Genomic DNA, 21,008 nt, shown 5'->3' with positions numbered 1-21,008 from the left:
TTTTTCTTGAAATTTAATGAGTTTTTCTCGTAATTTAACGAGTTTATTCTCAACATTTTATCTCGAATTTTTCTCGAAATTTAACGAAATTTTTCTCATAATTTAACTAATTTGTTCTCGTAATTTAACGACTTTTTTCTCGTAATTTAATGACTTTATTCTCAACATTTTATCTCGACTTTTTTCTCGAAATTTAACGAGTTTTTTCTCGTAATTTAATTACTTTATTCTCAACATTTTATCTCAACCTTTTTCTTGAAATTTAATGAGTTTTTCTCGTAATTTAACGAGTTTATTCTCAACATTTTATTTCGACTTTTTTCTCAAAATTTGACAACTTTAATCTCGAGATGGTTTTATTTTTTTATTATTGCTTGGCCCTAATCCTCTTCCGTAAATATTGGCTAATATTGTATTAATATTGTATTTTTAATTACTAAATAAATAAATAAATAGATACATACACCATACCTGTATGTGGTTTCATTATAATATACAGTATATTTTTTTTTAATTCTCAGTCTTTGATTACCTTTTCATAAGCATCTCCTGAGATTTAAATTTTCCCCCTTCCAAAATGTTTGGACTTTTTCTTCATTTAAACATAACAAAAACAAATAAAGCCCAAGACAGTTATTAATTCAAAATTAGGTTTTCCTCATGAATAACCTTAATCTGCAAAAACACTTCTCTTGTCTACTTTTCCTCTACTGTATTTATTTTTGCTAATGCCACTGTTTTCACCTAAGGTTTTTTTTTACAGAACCGTGAACGACTACATTTTGCCACCCACTGAAGCTTGAAGTGAGACTCATACTGATTAAATGACCCTGTAGCGCTAAATAATGCATACTGCACAATCCCAGCAAAAAGGATTAGGATTTAGATGCCGGGTGCAGGTCATATCAGGTCTGTGTGTTGTTTTGTTTTTTCTTCAAATGAGGATAGTCTGACTAAGCTCTCAAAAAGAGGAGCCGCCACACCAGTGAGGTGTGATAATTCCCACCAGGCAGCGTTTCCTCCTCCTGTCAGAACTAGATTTGTGCCATTGGATGACGGCGAGGACCCAAGGCTAACTACTGAGGCATGCTGACACTTTAGCGATTACATAAGACAACTATTAGACATATATACAGCTACAAATAACATTAAAAAGAAGCTCTGCTGAAGTTTGAAGGGGTCCGGGCCGTGCACTCTCATGATTAATCTGCTGTAAGCACATGCTGTTGGCTTCAGAATAAGCAGCCCACGTGTAGCTTTAAGACCAAGCATATCTTTTGTTTGTTTTATTCCAATTGTTGTTGTTTATTTCAGAGGTTTTATTTTACCTCAGCACTTCTAAATGGGTGGTAAAGAAAAGTTTAAAGGTTCATAACACACCTTCAGTGCTCATTACACTTAGCAAAATGACAAGATTTCTTTTGTTACTTTGAGTGGAATTAACACGTTCACTTAATGTGCAGCTCCACTGTAAAAGAAATAGAAAAATATTGGAGTATGTTTTACAAGAAATACTATTTCAGTCTTTCTATACTTAAATTTCATTTAATTCAATGTGTATCTGTCCATCCATCCATCCATCCATCCACCTACAGTATCTGTCTGTCTGTTCATCCATCCATCCATCCATCTACAGTATCTGCCTGTCTGTCTGTCCATCCAAATATCTATCTATCTATCTATCTATCTATCTATCTATCTATCATCCATCCATCCAGTATCTGCCTGTCTGTCCATCCATCCAAATATCCATCCATCCATCCATCCATCTACAGTATCTGCCTATCTGTCCATCCAACCAAATATCCATCCATCCATCCATCCATCCATCCATCCATCCATCCACCTACAGTATCTGTCTGTCTGTTCATCCATCCATCCATCCATCCATCTACAGTATCTGCCTGTCTGTCCATCCATCCAAATATCCATCCATCTGCCTGTCTGTCTGTCCATCCAAATATTTATCTACCTATCTATCCATCATCCATCCATCCATCCATCCATCCAACCATCTTCAGTATCTGCCTGTCCGTCAATCCAAATATCCATTCATCCATCCATCCATCCATCCATCCATCCATTCATCTACAGTATCTGCCTGTCTGTCCATCCAACCAAATATCCATCCATCCATCCATCCATCCATCCATCCATCCATATCCACCTACAGTATCTGTCTGTCTGTTATCCATCCATCATTCATCATAAAACTTAAATGATTTCTACCCCCCAAAACATGAAACAGAATTTATTTTTGCAACAAAATTTGTTCATTTGGTTAAACTAAACAGTATTTCTATACTTAAATTTCATTTAATTCAATGTGTATCCATCCATCCATCCATCCATCCATCCAATATCTGCCTCTCTGTCCATCCATCCAAATATCATCATCCATCTACATCTGCCTGTCTGTCCATCCATCCATCCATCCATCCATCCATCCATCCATCCATCCATCCATCCATCCATCCATCCATCCATCCATCCATCCATCCATCTACAGTATCTGCCTGTTTGTCCATCCATCCAAATATCCATCCATCCATCTACCTGTCAGTCTGTCCATCCAAATATCTATCTATCTATCTATCTATCTATCTATCTATCTATCTATCTATCTATCTATCTATCTATCTATCTATCTATCTATCTATCCATCCATCCATTCATCCATCCATCCATCCAGTATCTGCCTGTCTGTCCATCCATCCAAATATCCATCCATCCATCCATCCATCCATCCATCTACAGTATCTGCCTATCTGTCCATCCAACCAAATATCCATCCATCCATCCATCCATCCATCCACCTACAGTATCTGTCTGTCTGTTCATCCATCCAAATATCCATCCATCCATCTGCCTGTCTGTCCGTCCATCCAAATATTTATCTATCTATCTATCCATCCATCCATCCATCCATCCAACCATCTTCAGTATCTGCCTGTCTGTCCATCAATCCAAATATCCATTCATCCATCCATCCATCCATCCATTCATCTACAGTATCTGCCTGTCTGTCCATCCATCCAAATATCCATTCATCCATCTGCCTGTCTGTCCGTCCATCCAAATATTTATCTATCCATCCATCCATCCATCCATCCATCCATCCATCCATCCAACCATCTTCAGTATCTGCATGTCTGTCCATCAATCCAAATATCCATTCATCCATCCATCCATCCATCCATTCATCTACAGTATCTGCCTGTCTGTCCATCCAACCAAATATCCATCCATCCATCCATCCATCCATCCATCCATCTACAGTATCAGTCTGTCTGTTCATCCATCCAAACATCCATTCATCCATAAAACTTCAATGATTTCTACCCCCCAAAACACTGAAACAGAATTTATTTTTGCAACAAAATTTGTTCATTTGGTTAAAAATTTTAGGAATATAAATTTCAGTATTTCTATACTTAAATTTCATTTAATTCAATGTGTATCTATCCATCCATCCATCCATCCATACAGTATCTGCCTCTCTGTCCATCCATCCATCCAAATATCCATCTATCTATCTACAGTATCTGCCTGTCTGTCCATCCATCCATCCATCCATCCATTTATCCATCCATCCATCCATCCATCCATCCATCCATCCATCCATCTACAGTATCTGCCTGTCTGTCCATCCATCCAAATATCCATCCATCCATCTGCCTGTCTGTCCGTCCATCCAAATATTTATCTATCTATCTATCCATCCATCCATCCATCCAACCATCTTCAGTATCTGCCTGTCTGTCCGTCCAAATATCCATCCATCCATCCATCCATCCATCCATCCACAGTATTTGCCTGTCTGTCTGCCCGTCCATCCGTCCGTCCGTCCGTCCATCCATCCATCCATCCATCCATCCATCCATCCATCTACCTACAGTATCTGTCTGTCTGTTCATCCATCCAAACATCCATCCATCCATCCATACATACATAAAACTTCAATGATTATCACTCAAAAATAATTATTTTTTTTTGCAACAAAATTTGTTCATTTGGTTAAAAATGATAGGAATATAAATTTCTTTGAATTTAATTTTAAAGCACCCCTATTATACTACACTATATGGAGAAAAGTATTGGGACACCTCTTAATTATTGAATTGAGGTCTTTCAATCAGACCCATTGCCACAAGCAAATAAAATCAAGCACCTAGTCATGCAGTCTGCATTTACAAACGTATGTGAAAAAATGGGTCATTCTGAAGAGCTCAGTGAATTCAAGCATGGTACTGTGATAGGATGCCACCTTTCAGTTTGTGAAATTTCATTCCTGCTAGATATTCCACAGTCAACATTTTTGGAAAGTAACAGCAACTCAACCACGAAGCAGAAGACCACGTAATGTCACATAGCGGGGTATGGTGCGTAAAAGTCACCAACGCGCAAAAGTCGCCAACACTCTTTTGATTCCAAGAGTTCTAAACTTCCACTGGCATTAATATCAGCATCAAAACTGTGTGGCAGGAGCTTCATGGAATTGGTTTCCATGGCAGAGCAGCTGCATGCAAACCTCACATCACCAAGTACAATGCCAAGCATCAGGTGGAGGAGTGGTATAACTGGTAAGTTTTTATATAGTTTGTCACACATTGTAGATTAGATGTTGGTTGGAGATAAACTCCTGTGGTATCATTGCAATTTTAACATGAACCAAACTCTTCCAGGCCTCAGCTCCTACTGCAGTGTTTGAGAGTAGGTCAAAGTACATGTTGTTCATGGGCAACCAATGAAGACCACAGACTAGCATTATGCAAATGTGTTACAAACCTATGTAGGTTTCAGGCAGTTTAAAAATTGTTATTTTGGGAGACAATAACTTCATTTATCATGCATTTTGATGTTTGGACGTTTGCAGTGCTTTATATAACAGGAAATATCCGAAAAAGCATAATACAGGCACTTTAATTCTTTATGTTCAAATTGTAATTCTGCATCGTATTTGGTACCTCAATTAAAATTTAAAGGGCACTATCAGTTGATTCTGAATGGCAAACACCCCTTCTAAATATGACTTTATAGAATAATATATAAACAATGGGTTGAATTTCATAATGTGACTTCATAATGTGTGTCTGGTCCGTGGCGGTTCTCATAACCCTTATAGTACAGTTTGTGCTGTCCAAGACTGAAAAAAAAAAAAGACAGCTATTCAAAACCCTTTCACTGCTTTTTTAGGGCCAATTTAGATACTGTTCTCTCATATCCTCCTTTGATGTTCTGCTTGGGGGAAAACAAGATTTTGATTTTGAAAAATTCAGGCCTCTTTATAAAAAAAAAAAAAAGAATGTAGATTGTACCATGGAGACATGGTTTGCAGAAACAAAACAAATATCTTGCCAATTTTCTCTTTTGTTTTCTTTTCTGTCAAGCTGAGATCCAATTACTTTATCTATGAGCAGAGGAAAAAACATAAGGGGGAGGGATCATGCTCTATTTCCGATCCAATCTTCTATAGTTGGTCAACATACTGGGCACATGAATAAATATGAAGCCTCAACCATAATTCCGGCTTCCTTACTTAATGGTCTGAAAGAGAACGTTCCTCATAAGGCTGATTCTATACAAGCAGAAAGAAATGTGGACACTTGTCCTTGCAGCTGTGAAGCAGATGTTATGGCCGACTCTATTTATTAAGACGTGTGAGAGAGGATTTATGAATAGAGCCTGAACCATAATTTTGGATTCCTTACCTAATAGTGAACACAGATTCTGAGGAAACATTTCCTATAAGATTGATCTTATAAAGGAAAAAAAGAAATGTGGACACAGCTGTGTAGCAGATGTTATGGCTGACTATTTATTAAGACATCGCTTTTCTGTAAATGTGAGAGAGGCTTGTTGGGAGAAATGAAAATCAAACAATTTTGGCATTACAACATTATAATGTACAGCATTAGAAAAATTAAATGTTTGAATTGTTTTGAAAGAAGTATCTTATTATCACATTGGCTGCATTTATTTATTTGATCAAAAACTAAAGTAATATCAGTAATATTGTGAAATATTGTTTAATTTAAAGGTGCCATCGAACGTTTTTTTACAAGATGTAATATAAGTCTAAGGTGTCCCCTGAATGTGTCTGTGAAGTTTCAGCTCAAAATACCCCATAGATTTTTTTAAATTAATTTTTTTAACTGCCTATTTTGAGGCATAATTAGAAATGCGCCGATTCATGCTGCGACCCCTTTAATTGCTCGTGCTCTCCGCCCCCTCCCAAGCTCTCGACTCTATCATTGCATAAAGTTCACACAGCTAATATAATCAAAATGGATCTTTACAAAGTGTTCGTCATGCAGCATGTCTAATCGTGTAAGTATGGTATTTATTTGGATGTTTACATTTGATTCTGAATGAGTTTGATAGTGCTCCGTGGCTAACGGCTAATGCTACACTGTTGGAGAGATTTATAAAGAATGAAGTTGTGTTTATGCATTCTACAGACTGCGAGTGTTTAATAATGGAAATAAGGACGGCTCTTGTCTCCGTGAATACAGTAATAAACGATGGTAACTTTAACCACATTTAACAGTACATTAGCAACATGCTAACGAAACATTTAGAAAGACAATTTACAAATATCACTAAAAATAGCATGTTATCATGGATCATGTTAGTTATTATTGCTCCATCTGCCATTTTTCGCTGTTGTCCTTGCTTGCTTACCTAGTCTGAAGATTCAGCTGTGCACAGATCCAGACATTAATACTGGCTGCCCTTGTGTAATGCCTCGATCATGGGCTGGCATATGCAAATATTGGGGGCGTACACCCCGACTGTTACGTAACAGTCGGTGTTATGTTGAGATTCGCCTGTTCTTCGGAGGTCTTTTAAACAAATGAGATTTATATAAGAAGGAGGAAACAATGGAGTTTGAAACTCACTGTATGTCATTTCCATGTACTGAACTCTTGTTATTCAACTATGCCGAGGTAAATTCAATTTTCAATTCGATGGCACCTTTAAAAGAACAGTTTTCTATTTGAAAACATTTTAAAATAAGCTGAATTTTCAGCATCATTACTCCAGTCTTCAGCGTCACATGATCCTTCCGAAATCTTTATAATATGCTGATTTGGTTTCTTAACGTTATCAATGTTGAAATCAGTTGTGTTGATTAATATTTTTGTGGAAACTAAATGATACACTACAATTCTAAAGTTTGGGGTAAGATTTAAAAAAAATAAAAATAAAAACAACGCTTTTATTTACCAATTGACCAAAAGTGACAGTAAATATATTTATAATGTTTCAAAAGATTTGTATTTCTAATAAATGTTATTCCTTTGAACTTTCTATTAAGCAAAGATAATCAAATAAATAAATCAACTGTTTGATCAAACAAATCATAAGTATTCATTTGGAGTATTACTAGTAGTGATATTAGACCGTAAGGTATATCAGTCACAAAAAAGGTTTGAATCCCTTGTTTTCCTTTCGCCGGACCTCCTCACCTTCCTGCATTACTGCTGATTATGAACACGCCGCGCCGTTCCACAACTCACGCAGGCCTGGGACCCAGGGATCCGCTATTACAACCCTCATGTTAGTCCTACTCATTATTCGCAATTGATGTGCTGCCTTTAATGGTCAGCGAGGGAGCCGCCCCCTCGCACTGGGTAGATGAAGCAGAAGTCTAAATGACTCACTTAGTATCACTCTGTTCAGGCGTGAGATACAATAACACACAGCCGTGGCCTGTCGTGTCATTTGCTGTCGGGGGGAAGTAAATGAATGACAACTTCACTGCTGTTTATGCATCCCAACAGCCTTTTAAGCCACTGCTTTGAAAGGACGAGACATTTATTCATCACTTACGGCAATGCCGCCGATGAAAGCTAGAGAGGAATGCACCTATTTGCTTTTTTACCCAGCGCAACCTCCCATTCCCACCGCATCGCCCGGAGGATGGGCTGTACCTCACCACATGCATTTTTAACAGGTCCATTATTAACAGGTGCTTTGCGGTGTGGGATGCATGATTTATGCGTGCCATTTGCAAGCTCGTCCGGCTCCACTGGAAGCTAGAGAGTTTGGTCTCCATTAGTGAAGGGACCGGCCTTGACTGCACTATAGCGCAGTAGAGAGCCTATACAATAAGATAAGAGGCTTTGCAGTTAATGCACCACTATAAGAAACAAATTAGATCATATGCTGCTCATAACCACCGGTGCCGTCTACCGAAGCACCCAATGCCCTCTCAGACATAGGGAAGAATTTTTATGCTGTAGTCAATGGAATCACACCTAGATGCAGGTACTGCACAAAGAACAATGAATTACTGTATGTGCGGAATCAAGTTCAGTCAACTTCTATTTTGGATCCAAGATTTGAATCAAATAATCATACAGACAAGAGTTGCAAGCAAATATTTGTGCACTTCTTTAAAGTCCCGTTGATGAATATGTTAACATTAAAAATTAAAATTTTTACATTAAAAATTAATTAAATTAAAGCTCATGCATTTACTGAAGATAAGCGCACTGTAAAACTCAATAAGTTCAGAATACTCAAAACATTTGAGGAAACGTATTTCCTCAAAACATTTAAGTAAACCAACTCATTTTTTTTAATTCGTAGAAAATTTTTGTGACAAGTAGGGTGGGGCCGAGAGCTGTGGAAGTGGAGAAAGGTCAGTGTGGTGCACAGGTGTCTCTCATTAACAATCACATCACCGGCATCCCTTCTCTCCCACAGTTCACATCCTCGCCCAACTCATCATAATGTTAATTACATAAAATTCATTTACATAAACATCACATTCAGATCTTGGTTAAATGTTAGATAGCAAATAACGCATGCTATTATAACTATCAAAGAGACTGTCATTATATACTTGCATGTATATAATCAAACAACATACAGTAGGCCTATATATGGTCTTAAAAGTTTTGTAGCCTATCCTCAACCTAACCACAGGTTCTACTCTTCACCACAACGGTAACCCTACAAAACCAACATAACAGAACCGCCTGTAAATCCCAACATAACACTAACTTGTGTCTCCCTATGTTAATCTTGTGCAAAAGCACACAAAATAACACTTAATTTCAACATTTATTTATACAGTCTGACGCAAAGCAGGCTGGGAATTAGAAATCTGCTGCAACTCAACTCAATCATATTAAGTTCAGCTTACTACAATGAAATTTTGAGTTCACGCAACTTTTTTCTATTAAGTACAATGAACTTGAATTATTATTTGAGTGAATCAAACTCATTTCATTTAATTCATTTCACTGTTCGCTTTTACAGTGCGTAAAACATGACAAACATTGTTGTTTTTTAAATTAGTTTCTTATGTTCATGAAGGCTGCAATTATTTGATGAGAAATACAGTAAATAGAGTATGTTTGAAAATATGTTTTCTATTTGAATAAGTATAATTTAGTCCTGTGATGGCAAAGCTGAATTTTTAGCAATCTTCAGTGTCACATGATCTTTCAGAAATCATTCTAATATGCAAATTTGGTGCTCAATAAACATTTTTTCGGTCTTCTGTATTCTACTTACGGAGAAAATGTGTAAAACTCTCACAGTTCAAAAAGCTAGATATTTTACTTTATATTCTTATGGATTTTTTTTTTTTTTTTTTTTACACAAACACATCGCTTCGCTTCAGAAGACCTTTATTAACCCCCCAGAGCTGTGTGGAATATGTTTATGATGGATGGATGTGGATTTTCTTCAGCTCATACTCGTTGATCCCACTCACTTCCATTATAAAGCTTGGATGTGTCAGGATATTTATTAATATATCTCCAGTTGTGTTCATCAGAAAGAAGAAAGTCATATACACCTAGGATGGCTTAAGGGTGAGTAAAGCTTGGGGTAATTTTCATTTGAAAGTGAACTAATCCTTTAATATCTATGTGGAAACAGTGATACCATTTTTTGTAACATATTAACTGTCTTTACTGTCACTTTTGGACTTCTTAGAATAATGCAAAAACAGGCTCAATGCCTTAGTAAAAAAAAAAAAAAAGAAAAAAGTAAAGTTTCTTTCTAACCCGAAATTTAATTTAGTGTCTACTGTGCAAACCCATTCAAAAGTACTGTATTCTCTAACACTTTCACCTTGCCTCACTGCACTTTCTAAATAATAGGCTATTTCACCACAGACTTTGAGATATAGTGCACCTGGTTCCTACACATCGGGGGTCCACAGGCAGTACAAACCTTGCCCGGCACAAATCGCCAAGCTCCGCCAATCCTGCATGTCTTTTCATGTCTTGTTTAAAATTGCTGCCAGTGGAAGACTTTCCGTCTTGTTCTTCTATCAGAAAACACATAGTGTTCACCTCTAACCCCTCACCCCATCCTTTGAGATCCATTTCAACAAAGCTCCGGACTGTCAAAGTCCTTCTTCCAACACTGTCACGGGAAACTCCAGCTGACTGGATGATCGCAGAGCCCCTGTGGCTACTTTTGGCTATGCCCACTCATCCTACTTCTCTATCTCACACACATCGCCACACTTATTGCATCCCAACTTCCCTTCCGTCCCCAAGTGAGGAGACTGACATTTCCAAACCGTACCTCGCTTGACTTAATGTGATGGTCAGTTCATGCCCGGTTGCTTCTCCGTGTCTGTCTTGTTGGAGAACCACTGAGCTCAGATTGGTCCAAATCACCCGGCCTTTCTAAGGCCAGCTAGCCTGCTGAGTTCGGTCTCAGTGCCCTGACATTGAATGCTACATTCTGAGTCTGCAATTCAACCCTGTTCACTCATCTAGATACACTCGTCATATTCCCACCCTCAATTTGGAATTATAGACCAAATAAATCATATAACACTGTATAAATTGAGATTGCAAACCATATAAACTGTTTCAATTCGTAACCCCTACTTTTGCATCTGGAAAAATTGAAATGTGCCAACTAGTGGAGTTCAAGCATTACATGTCTCACTGAAACGTTTGATTCTAATTGGTCAATCTCAACATTCTGATGTCAATTATTCCCATAAACGATAGCAATACTGCATAAAGACTACTCATCTTGGTATTTTAGGCCAGCATTTCTTTCCCATCACACAGCGGACACACTCACTCGTTTCATTTAAATGTATTTATTGTAAAATTAAACCAGAGTACTTAAAGGATTAGTCCACTTTCAAATAAAATTTTCCTGATAATTTACTCACCCCCATGGCATCCAAGATGTTTATTTCTTTATTTCTTCAGTCGAAAAGAAATGAAGGTTTTTGATGAAAACATTCCAGGATTATTCTCCTTATAGTGGACTTCAATGGCCTCCAAACGGTTGAAGGTCAAAATTACAATTTCAGTGCAGCTTCAAAGGCTTTAAACGATACCAGATGAGGAATAAGGGTCTTATCTAGCTAAACGATCGGTCATTTTCAAAAAAAATGTAAATGTATATGCTTTATGTAAACAAATGATCACCTTCGAAGTGCTTCCGCCAAAACCGCATTTCCGTATTCTCCAAAAAGTTTACGCTGTATGTCCTACACCTTCCCTATTCTACTTACGCAACGAACGCAGCGCCAGTTACATTTTTTCCGTAAGTAGAATAGGGAAGGCGTAGGATATACAGCGTAAACTTTTTGAAGAATACGGAAAGCGGAAGCACTTACAAAGGCGACCATTTGTTTACATAAAGCATATACATTTACATTTTTTTCGAAAATGACAGATCGTTTCGCTAGATAAGACCCTTATTCCTCGTCTGGTATCGTTTAAAGCCCTTTGAAGCTGCACTGAAACTGTAATTTTGACCTTCAACCGTTTGGTGCCCATTGAAGTCCACTATAAGGAGAATAATCCTGGAATGTTTTCATCAAAAACCTTCATTTCTTTTCGACTGAAGAAATAAAGACATTTACATCTTGGATGACATGGGGTGAGTAAATTATCAGGAAAATTTGATTTGAAAGTAGACTAATCCTTTAAAATCCCCCTGTAGTCAATAATTTTATCCCTTAAAACTCATCTTTGATCACAAAAATGATATATTTAAACATTTTTTCCTGTGAAAAAAAATTCTTCATGCCTTTAAATTGTTTGTATTTAACTCTACACCCTTGCTTCATTTAATATACTTGGACCTATGAATATGCTAAGTAGCCCGACCTCCACTCACTCGAACAAGCTCAGAGATCTGTCAACTTACTGAGGTAAACGTTGCATAATGGTATTGCTTTTTACAACGTCGGACACATGACGAAAATTAATATGATTAGCCTTTTGCTTGATAACATTATCAAACAGCTGCTAATAATGTGTTGCTACTTGCTAATGTTATACACAGAGATGGAAACTTGAGTCTGTGACTTATAGACGCAAAAACAATGACTTGACTTGTACTCGTGAACAACAGACCCTATACTTGACTCGAGGCTTGATTTGGACTTAAAGAAAGAGACTTGAAAATACAAGTCTTTTGGCATGGCATTCCCGATTACGTTCTCTATTTACTACCCCACAAGATGGCACGAAACACCACATTTTACTATTCATTCATTCCCAAATATGTGCTGCAGCAGCGAATAAATCATCTCTAAGCAAACCAAGCCAGCGAGTGTGTGACGCATCTGAAGGCAAATTCATCACCCATTAGAAAACTTCTGTTAAATAAATTAGCAACAAACAATAACAATATAGCCAAGCCTTACCTTGCAATAAACTCTGTCATTTAATTTTAAATTTTTGCCCAAGTATTTGCTAATATATGCATATAATATCCAGATTTACAAAGTTAATTTGTATCTGGATTGGATGAACACTTCTATACATACACTGTAAAATTTTTCCAGGATTTCACAAGATATAACTGTAATATTTCACAGTTAATTACATTATTACCACTTCACAGGCTTTAACTGTGATAATTCACAATATAATACCGTATTTAGACTTTTACTGTGAAAATAATGCAGGCGCGGGGCTTTTACAAGAAACTACTGTGAATGCCGTCTTTTTTGACTTTTTTGAGTGGCAACTGCGGCAGCGTCATCAGAGCGTCATCAGAGCTCTCTGATCTACGTGGTCCCATTCGGTGGATTCAGACAGCGGTAAGTGTTTAAATGTCAAACTTTATCAATTTGATGTTTTTTATATGATAGTGCATGTAATTTAAAAGTATGAACCAAATTAGCGTTAGTTGTAGGTTCTGTTGTCATGTTTTTGTAACTTAGCTGGAGCAGACTCGCGTCGACGTTTAAGCGCGCAAATTTGAATGAAAAGACGTTGGTTGTAGTGTTAATTATACCGTATTAAGTTAACTGTGAGATGTCTGATTAGATACACCGTCGAACATTTAACTTTAGCTTTACTTAAAGCTTATATTAGTTACTCTAACAGCGTTCTCTCTTTTACCACAGCTTCTACATTGACCGACGATACATAAAGTTATAAGGTAAGATGTGGCCTTAATGTGGGTATTATGACAGTTATTATCAACTAGATAAATTATGGTGTTTGTGGATTTGGGCAAAGGTGGATTAAATTCATCTAAAATTAGTAACTTTATAATTTTCTTCCCTGCTGTGTGTGTGAAACGGAGCAACCGTTGTCTTTCTGGTCAACAGAAAAATGAAGTGCGCATGTCCATGTATTTTTTTTTTTTTTTTTTTTTATCTTGTCTCTGGAATTTTCCACTGCCAAAATAAATGTTTTGCGCGGCAGTTTTCCCGCTGTTAGACCAATGTGCACTTATCTGTGTTTTGCCAGTACATTAATGTTGGTTATAACTAGACAGTCCAAAGTAATTGCAGTGATTTGTATCTGTAGGATATACGTTTGTAATTATTGTCTTTTAATCGTCATCTGGTAATGGTGTTTGTATATTCAACTTAAATACAAACCGTATAGTTTAGTTTCCAGTAGCCTACAGGGTGGTGATGTAGCTTTCTAGCTACACTATACACTGTTCATTTTAAAGTTAAAAACCCGAGTAGTCCTTAATAGATTCTATATTTTCACATTTATCTTTAACCAGTCACATTGTCATGATCACATTCTAAACTTTACCAAATGTGTACTGCCTAATCTAAGATAAATCAATGGGGGCCAAGGGAAGATTTGTTCACAAATATAGCTACTATAGGTACAGATTATTAACAGTTGAATCTTATTCTACTGTTATTTTTGCAGCCTTGTGCCACAGCCACTGATGTAGAAGGGACTGTGATGCTACCAAGCACCCCTCGCTTGATTGTTCAAGGTAATGTTGATGTCTTCCTCATTTTGAATGTATTCTGTCAAGTCATCCACAGATTTGTTGTGAGCAGTTTCATGTAGTAACTATTTTCTTTCAACCGATAGTTCCTTCATGAAACTGCTCACAATAAGGTCTGGATTATCTTAAGTAAACCAGGTCATGATTTCTGGAAAAAGACATTGCTGTTGAGTTTTTCAAAAAAACATTTTTGCACTTTGAGCACCACAAACAAAGTTCCATATAGTCCCTTAATATACAAAAAAATCTGTTAAAAAGATAACCTGAGAGTGAGTAGTCTTCTGAGTATGATGCTCATGTATTAATTTCATTTAAAGGATCTAAATGTAAACAAAAAGTCAACATAAACAATCTGCTATCACTCCCCAATTGAACGACTTGGTCTTAAAAAAGTGTAAATTGCAATTCTCATGGCTTTAAAAAAAAATAATAATCTATTATGAAAAGGACAGATTTTTAATATCCAAAAGAAACTTTTAAGTGATAAGGTATGTGGTGGTGTGAATTATACTGTACACCTGAAACTTTATTTACTTATTTACTGTTCAACATATGGAATGTATTGACATTTTCTTTTAAAGAAATGTAACACACAGTAGTTAGAATATGCCACAACTATTTTTACTCTTAATTAAAAATAAATAAAAAAAATGTATTCCTTTACTGAACAGTTGTCCATGATGAGTGTATCTGGTTTTGTTTCAGGTGACATAATGAAACCAAGGGCATGGATGCTGTCGTTGGAGGGTCAAGTGGTCATGGGACCTCACCTTGACTTTACAACTGGTCTGGCTGCTATTTTTTCCAGCTACTACAATTTTAACTTGAAGTATGCTGAAGATGCTGCTTGTACTCTGGAATTTATCCAAAGGTAATATCTACAGTAATATTGTACTTGAGGGCTTGCTTTTTATTTGTTGGGTTAAACAAGGAATGTTTGGATGTATTGTGTTTTGCAATCCGCTCAGGACCACAGCAGCCAAACGGTGATGACCCCCCTTTCTCCCCCTCAAACAAGTGGTGTGTTGCAGACTTAGGCCCCGTCCACACTAGTGCGTTTTCGTTTAAAAACGGAGACCTTTTGCTACGTTTGCACCTCCCGTCCACACTAAAACGGCAAAAACGGAGACCCAAAATGGAGAAGTTTAGAAACGCTGCCGACCCGTTTTTCGTTTTGAATCTCCGGAGGGCGTTTTAGTGTGGACGGGTCAAAACGAAGGACTTTAGAAACGATGGCGTAGTAGAGGCTCACGCTCGGCTCTATGATTGGGTGTCGTCAGTCATGGCGTATATCTTTGCTAGCAGCTGTTGTGCAAGTAAATTCTGCATTTTACAATGCTATAACTGCCTACATGCGCCAGAGGCAAGCTATCATTTCAGCGATCTGTGACAATTCCTGTGTGCAGCGGCGGTACTGACCGCACATGGAGCGGCGGTTTTGGGTTAACCCGGGAAGAACCAGCGCATGGTGGGATAATTTTATCTAATTTTATTTTATCTGCTGGGCAATATGGCCAAAATTTCATATCCCGATATAGCTCATTTGATATCCCGAAAACGATATACATGACGATATAACAATTTTTGTGTTAATTCAGTTCATGAATAGTCAATATAAAATTGTAATCTGGAAATGCAGTTTGAAATGATATACAAAACAAATAAAAGGTAGTAGGGACTAAATATTTATTTTATTTATTTGTTTATTTATTGCAGCGTCTGTGTCTGGAGTTTGTTTCGAGCGCTTACGTCACCACTCAACGCTGCTTTTGCTCGTTGACTTTCTCTGTATTATTTTTCGTGGTTCTTGCGCAGGTGATAAAATAAATTAGTATTGTTGGAGTCCGTTGTTGGCACTGGGAGCCGGCAAACTTTACAAACAACTGTTGTCTGGTCCACGTCGGTCTTCTTATATCCAAACCACATCCATGCATGCGAGATGCGACAGAAGTCGCCCCTCTTTTAAGTACAAGCTCCTCGGTTTGGGTTGGTTGCCCTTCGCGAAGACCCGCCCCCCTTAGTTACTGTCGCTATGTCCGACAAGCTACGCTGCTCTCACGCACACACCATGTTCTCACGCAGTGAAAAATACATCGCGGAGCAGAGAGGAGACTGACAACACGCTGACAGACAGGACAGAGCAGGTTACTTTTCAGTTACTTTTGATATTAAACATATTAAACAAAGTCTCACCTTTCGAATTTGGTATTTTTTTTATAAATTTAAACGATACATACCGTTTTGTGGCTCTTAAATGTGTCTGACAGATCACTGTACAGCATCAGTTAAAGCTGCTCGTGAACTGATCATCTCTTCCTTCTAGTTCATTTATAGCATCAAATAAACATGAATGAACATAACATGGAATAAGAAGGAATGTTGTTTTAAACCACGTAAAGGCGTCAGTACATTCCGTTTTTCAATTTCAAATCCTCCCATGTTAATCTGCTATCTCTCCGTTTATATACTGTCTATGATCTCTCCTCACTGCTTTGTCGGACAAAATGGCGGATGGCTGATTATGATTGGTTAGATCGCCTGTCAATCAAGCTCCCTGCGAAGGGTGAATTACCCTGGTCTGAACCGCGTCTACTACTGTCTTCCTCCATGTTTGTTTATGTATTGCTGTGTGCATGGGCATGCCGTGAGGTGCATCTTGACGTAAAATTCTGCCGTAAAACGCCTTATCGTGGCTTAAACGATAGAGCCTTATATAAAACGATAGACATTTTATATCGTCCAGACGATATATTTCGTCATATCGCCCAGCCCTAATTTTATCAATGAAGTTGTGTTTACAACGGCACGCGTATGCCCAGTGTTGGTGAATGGTCACGTGATCCGCGTTTTCAGTCGTTTTAATGTGGACGGAGATCAATTCTAATACGCAGCTAAAACGCTGGTGTGGACGGAGATCGTATTCGTTTTAATTCTCCGTTTCTAAACGAAAACGCAGTAGTGTGGACGGGGCCTTAATTTGTGTTTCTGTGCTGGAGACCAGACCAGATTAGACCAGAGACAAAGCTTAAAAAAAGTCAGAAACAACTAGAAAACTGGGTGCTTTATTGTGAAAAAGATATAAGAAATGAAATGTTTATCATATCATCTGTGAACGGGTAATAATTCTAGGAGGAAGAGTACAAGTAGAAACAGCCATAGGGAGATGGAGAGGCAACAGGCTCTTACTCCATCCTCTGCAAACGGAACATGTAAATTATGTAAATTGTTGTGTGCGAATGCTTTGCCTAGGTAAATCACACACCTCTACTTTGGTGAAGGTCTATTCTTGACTGTGTTTGTGATGGAAATGTTTTTCAGTTCAGTTCCATGCATTTTTTTTTCTGAATTACAGTACTTACACCTGAATTACACCTTTGTTTAAACTGAGCTAACTTTAGTTTGACTCTGTACTGCAAAAGCAGTGACCCACTGAAGGTGATGACTGGGAACTGACACCTTTTTCATCACACTTGAATTAAACTAACAGGTTTCTTCTGTCTTTTTGTTTGTAGGTGCTTCTTGGGCATCAACCCAGAGACAGGCACAAAATCTAAGAGGCAGAGAGGTCACATGAACCAGCAAGTCTGCACTCTTATCAGGAAGCTCATTGACTTCGAATGGATGTCAATCTAATGTAAGCTGTGTTCCAATTTAAGAACGGACTAATGAAACACAGTATCTGTGTTAAAGGAACACGCTGACTTTTTGTGACTTTATCTTATTCCCCGTATCCCCCAGAGTTCGATAAGTCTATACATACCCTTCTCATCTCCGTGCTTGCCGTAAATCTGTCTGAGGCACCCACCGCTAGCCTAGCTTAGCACAAAGACTGGAGGTAAACGGCTCCAGCTAGCATACTGCTCCCAATAAGTGACAAAATAACGCCAACATTTTCCTATTTACATGTTGTGATTTGTATAGTTACAGTGACTCTAACCATCTTCTAACCGTATACATACTGGGAACTATATTCTCAGAATATACTTGGGGAAGTAGCAGTGCTTCGCCTTCTGAGAATATAGTTCCCAGTATGTATACAGTTAGAAGATGGTTGTCTCATATGACCTTGTTATTTGTACACACTGTGACTATACAAATCACAACATGTAAATAGGAAAATGTTGGCGTTATTTTGTCACTTATTGAGAGCAGTATGCTAGCTGGAGCTGTTTACCTCCAGTCTTTGTGCTAAGCTAGGCTAGCGGTGGGTGCGTCAAACAGAGGCACTCAAGGAGATGAGAAGGGTATGTATGGACTTATCTAACTCTGGGGGATACGGTGAATAAGCTAAAGTCCCAAAAAGTCGGCGTGTTCCTTTAAGCTAGATGTAGTTATGCAGTAAGAAGTTTACTGAAGCTATTAAAGGGTTAGTTCACCCAAAATTGAAAAATCTGTCATTAATTACATCCCCTCATGATGTTCCAAACACAAGAATTTTGTTCTACACAAATTAAGAAAATTTTAAGCAATCTGAGAGCTTTCTGATCCCACCTATAGACTACTATGTTATAACCATTTTCAAGTCCGAGAAAGGTAGTAAAACCATCGTTAAAATAATAATGACTACAGTGGTTCAACCTCAATGTTATGATGCGACGAGAATACTTTTTGTGCGCAATGCAATCACATGCATGATCGAGAACACATCACGTGAAACGCATCGGATACTGGCACAGAAAGGAAAAAAATTGTTGAATCAAGTCGGTATTCTATTTTGTGTTGTTTTGTTTCTGCGCAGTAAAAGTATTCTCGTCACTTCATAACATTAAGGTTTAACCACTGTATACATATGGACTATTTTAACAATCTTTCCTGGCCTTGAAAGTAAAATAATTGCTGTCCATGGAGGATACAGAAAGCTCTCGGATTTCTTAAAATATCTTAATTTGTGTTCCAAAGATTTTTGGGGTGAACTATCCCTTTAATGTGTTCTATAGTGTCTCCTGATTCAATGTAGAGTTTAGATAGACTGCAAAATAAATGTGTAAAATTAATTGTTTTTACGTTTATTTGAATTTAACATGCCTTGACGTCTAAAAAACGTCAAATTTACAGTACTTTACAATATTTTTAAGTGTAAATTTACATTACTTGCTACTGTGTTGAATTACTATGCAATTTAGCATGCAATTTTTACTTAAAGGGTTAGTTCACCCAAAAATGAAAATTCTGTCAGTAATTACTCACCCTCATGTTGTTCCAACCCCGTAAGACCTTCGTTCATCTTCGGAACACAAATTAAAATATTTTTGATTAAATCTGAGAGCTGTCTCACTCCTCCATAGGCTTCTAAGGGATTGAAACTTGCTGGCCCAGAAAATGTATTAAAGACATCATTAATATAGTCCAAGTGACTACAGTGGCTCAATCTTACGTTTACCAAGCAACGAGAATACTTTTTGTGCGCAAAACCCCCCCAAAAATAATGACTTTATTCCACTATTTTTTTTCCTTCTCTCTGGGCCTCGGGTGAATTCATGTAGTATAACAGCGTAGCGCTTCTGTGTAATATGTCACATGCATCACACACATGACCAGCGTCGGCCAATAGTGAGCATACGTGTGACGTATAACACAGAAGCGCTACGCTGTTATACTACAAGAAAAAACTCAAGGCCCACAGAGAAGGAAATGAATTGTGGAATAAAGTTTTTTTTTTTTTTTTTTTTTTTTTACGCACAAAGTATTCTCGTCGCTTTATAAACTTAAGATTGAGCTACTGGAGTCACTTGGACTATATTAAAGATATCTTTAATACATTTTTCTGGGCCAGCAAGTTTCAAACCCTTAGAAGCCGATGGAGGAGTGATCCAGCTCTCAGATTTCATCAAAAATATCTTAATTTGTGCTCTGTAATTACTGACAGAATTTTCATTTTTGGGTGAACTAACCTTTTAACCTCAATCATGTTACTTTCAGTCCTGTTACTCACGTGAAAAATAATAGGACTGGGTAAAAGTAACAGGAGTGATAAGAGTCCTGGTTTGTTGATTTAATATTAATTAAGAGTACTATTCACATAATTTTTTTTAAATAGTTGAAATTACTTAAATTGTAGACATTTTAGGATTAGTGTTACAATGCGAGCACCATACTTACAGGGAGTCAGTCCACCACAGAGTAACTTAAACTTTTTGTCTTTCTTATCTTTTGTATATAGTGGATAGAACCCACACTATGCAGGTGCCAGCTGCGATGGAAGGAGCGAGACACCTGCGACCCTCTCTATTCCCACCTTTTTGTCTTTTCTTACATCTCTCTCCCTCACTCTCTCTTCTCTGTCTCCTTCTTTCTCTTTTGACACACGTTCCTGTTACCCAGTGTCAATCCCTGTTGCCCAGTGTTTTATTCATGTAATTAAATTGTATTTTACTTCTAAAAAATAAAAGTTATGTCACTGTTTTTATCAGTTTTGTTTGGTCCTTCATTTATGCTAAATCACAGTAATAGATAGACATTCACAGTTATGTACAATAATTCTACAGCTGCTTACTGCTAAATTACAGTAATAGATAGACTAATTTCACAGTTAAATACATGAATTCTACAGCTGCTTACTGTTAAATTACAGTAATACATAGACACCAACTGTAATTTCACAGTTAAATACATTAATTCTACAGCAGCTTACCGCTAAATCACAGTAATGCGATGTCATAATTACTGTGAAGTCACAGTATACAGCTGTCATTTCACAATAATTTACTGTAAAAATGTTACAGTAACTTACTGTGAAAGTCATGCAATTATTAACCTGCAATTTATTGTAAATTTACAGTCAAATAATT

The 21,008-nt window shown here is 37.4% G+C and overlaps 1 long non-coding RNA gene across 2 annotated transcripts; it reads left to right on the top strand.

The window, feature by feature from the left end:
* The first annotated feature begins 12,782 nt into the window (after positions 1-12,782).
* LOC125257092 lies at positions 12,783-20,626 on the top strand. 2 transcript variants are annotated; one of them, XR_007182239.1, is made up of 6 exons: positions 12,783-13,054; positions 13,364-13,398; positions 14,136-14,205; positions 14,926-15,091; positions 17,733-17,854; positions 20,381-20,626. It is a non-coding gene; the product is annotated as an uncharacterized LOC125257092 (long non-coding RNA). The 2 variants fall into 2 exon arrangements; XR_007182240.1 differs by lacking the exons at positions 12,783-13,054; positions 13,364-13,398 and adding an exon at positions 13,420-13,811.
* Positions 20,627-21,008: the final 382 nt, after the last annotated feature.

Source organism: Megalobrama amblycephala, linkage group LG21 (assembly GCF_018812025.1).
Source record: "Megalobrama amblycephala isolate DHTTF-2021 linkage group LG21, ASM1881202v1, whole genome shotgun sequence".
NCBI lineage: Eukaryota > Metazoa > Chordata > Actinopteri > Cypriniformes > Xenocyprididae > Megalobrama > Megalobrama amblycephala.
This window is presented reverse-complemented; position numbering and strand designations above follow the sequence as displayed.